Source organism: Choloepus didactylus, chromosome 1 (genome assembly GCF_015220235.1).
Source record: "Choloepus didactylus isolate mChoDid1 chromosome 1, mChoDid1.pri, whole genome shotgun sequence".
In the NCBI taxonomy this organism is placed as follows: domain Eukaryota; kingdom Metazoa; phylum Chordata; class Mammalia; order Pilosa; family Megalonychidae; genus Choloepus; species Choloepus didactylus.
Window position 1 is genome coordinate 131,459,409 of NC_051307.1, and position 2,221 is coordinate 131,461,629.

The following is a 2,221-nucleotide window of genomic DNA, read 5'->3' on the forward strand; positions in this document are numbered from 1 at the left end:
CGGCTCAGCCAGTATATTCCACCAAGGACAAAAGCAGCAACTTTTCTATTTCAGTACAGTTATAGGCAGAAACTACATGATGTAAAATAGAGGTTCTTCCATAAAATTTAAGATTTAGAAGAAAGGAAGACAAATACATAAAATTCCCATGAAGCCAAAATAATTACATATTAGTCTTGAACTCCATGAAACCCTGAGATAAATTGTAGTCCTTAAATTTATGTCAGCATGCTTTGAACTGGCTCATCATCAACTTCCTGCTATATTCATAGGCCAAAACCAGTGCCCCCTTGGGAGAGGAAGTATGAATCATAGTAGGCTTCAGTCCAGAATACAGGGCTATTATTCCTTCATTTGTCAAGCCTCTTAGAAAGGTTCTGATTAATCCTGCCTGCTGTCCAGGCATGGAAGGAACCTGCATTCTGGATTTGATACAACCCACTGGCTATACAGCCAGTCAGAGGCAAATTCTACCAACTCTACCTCTTAACATCTTTTGAGATCCCTGATGAAAAAATAAATAAATAAATAATTGGCTCAATTCATAGCCACCAAGGAAGTGGAAATAGCCTGGTAATGTGGAAGAAAAGTGCTGGACAGACCCTAGTAGAAGCCCAAGGGGCCATCTTTTGTGAGGATGCTCTTCATAACAGATCCAACTGTATTATGACTTTTGACAATCTTTCCCCAGGTCTTCATTTTGTACCTGGTCTGCAGGAGGCCCTTCATGAGCTCAATTGGACAGAGCACCAGTGCAGCAAAGGCAGAGGCAAGAAACTGGCAGTGGCATTCTGTAAATCACTCAGCTTAGTCTGCTTGTCCAATCCAACCACCTTTCTCTGGACCTGATGGCAGAATCCTAGCACATAAAGAGGACCGAGCTCTTGGCAATGTTGGCACTCAGCACTGGGCTGGTCCCCTTGTAAGAGCCTCAGAAGCCCATCTGGGAGAAGATCTTGAAGCAGCAGTCAATGAGCTCCCTGTTCAGGTAGGGAACATCTGCATCTTCACTTTCGTAGTGTCAAAGGGCTGCCCAGTAGCAGGAATGCTGTGTGCCCTGCAGCCCAACTGTGAGGTCAATGGCAGCTTGGATAGTAGAATTGGGCTTCATGTTCACCCACTCCTCTGTTGGTTTCCATGGAAGACAACTCTCTGGAGCTTATGATGGGCACTTTTTATCCCTCCCTCTGGGCTCCTCTCAGACGCATGGAAGACGGGTGGGATTGGGTTCACCAATGCACCCAGGGCCTGGGGTGGCCGCGTCCTGCTTGGCTCCACTGCTTCCTCTTGGATCTCTTTTTGACAAAATGTCCGCTGTAACTCTTATTATTTTTCCCCTATAGGTAAGGTGTCCCCCCTCCCCAGCTCTTTCAAATTTTTTTCTTTGTATTTGGTTTTCTGCAGTTTAAATACAATACATCTAGGTGTAAAGTTTTTGTTTGTTCATTTTGTTTGTTTTATATTTATCCTACATTGTGTTTTCTGAGCTTCCTGGACCTGTAGTTTGGTGTGCATCATTAATTTCAGAACATTCTTGGCCATTGGTATTTGAAATATTTTGCTCCATTCTCCTTTCCCATCTCCATTTGCTATTCTAATTTTATGTAAGTTATGTCTTTTGAAATTATCACACAATTCATGGAAATTCTGGATTTTTTTTCTTTTTACTCTTAGCATTTCAGTTTGAGAAGTTTCTATTGACATATCTTTGAGATCACTGATTCTTTTCTCAGCTTTGTGAAGTATAATGATGCACCCATCAAAGGCATTTTTCATTTATCTACAATATTTTTTAAATTTTTCATCATTTCCTTTTATTTCTATAACAGAGTGTCCAATTCTCTGCTTACATTAACAATCTATTCTTTCATGTTTTGTTGTATCTTTCCATTAGAGGCCTTGACATGCTAATCATAGCTATTTTAAATTCCTTGTTGGATAATTACAACATTTGTGTCACACTAAGCCTGGATCTATTGATTGCTTTGTCTCTTCAGACTGTGCTTTTTCTTGTCTTTTTCCATACCATCTCTTTTTTGTTTTTTTTGTTTTTTTTGTTTTGAAAGCTGGATGTGTTGTATCTGGAAATAGGAACTGAGGTAAACAGAACTTGATTCTGAAGATTTATATTACTCGGGCTAGGAGTTGGGCTGTATTCAATGTTTTTTGTATCTATAGGTTCCAGAAGCTTTAAATTTGTCTAGTACCCTTGTTCCTTGTT

At 40.1% G+C, this 2,221-nt stretch overlaps 1 pseudogene; it reads right to left on the reverse strand.

Annotated features, from left to right (window-relative positions):
• Window positions 1-223: 223 nt before the first annotated feature.
• On the reverse strand, window positions 224-1,111 carry LOC119527300 (annotated as a pseudogene).
• Between the last annotated feature and the right edge of the window lie 1,110 nt (window positions 1,112-2,221).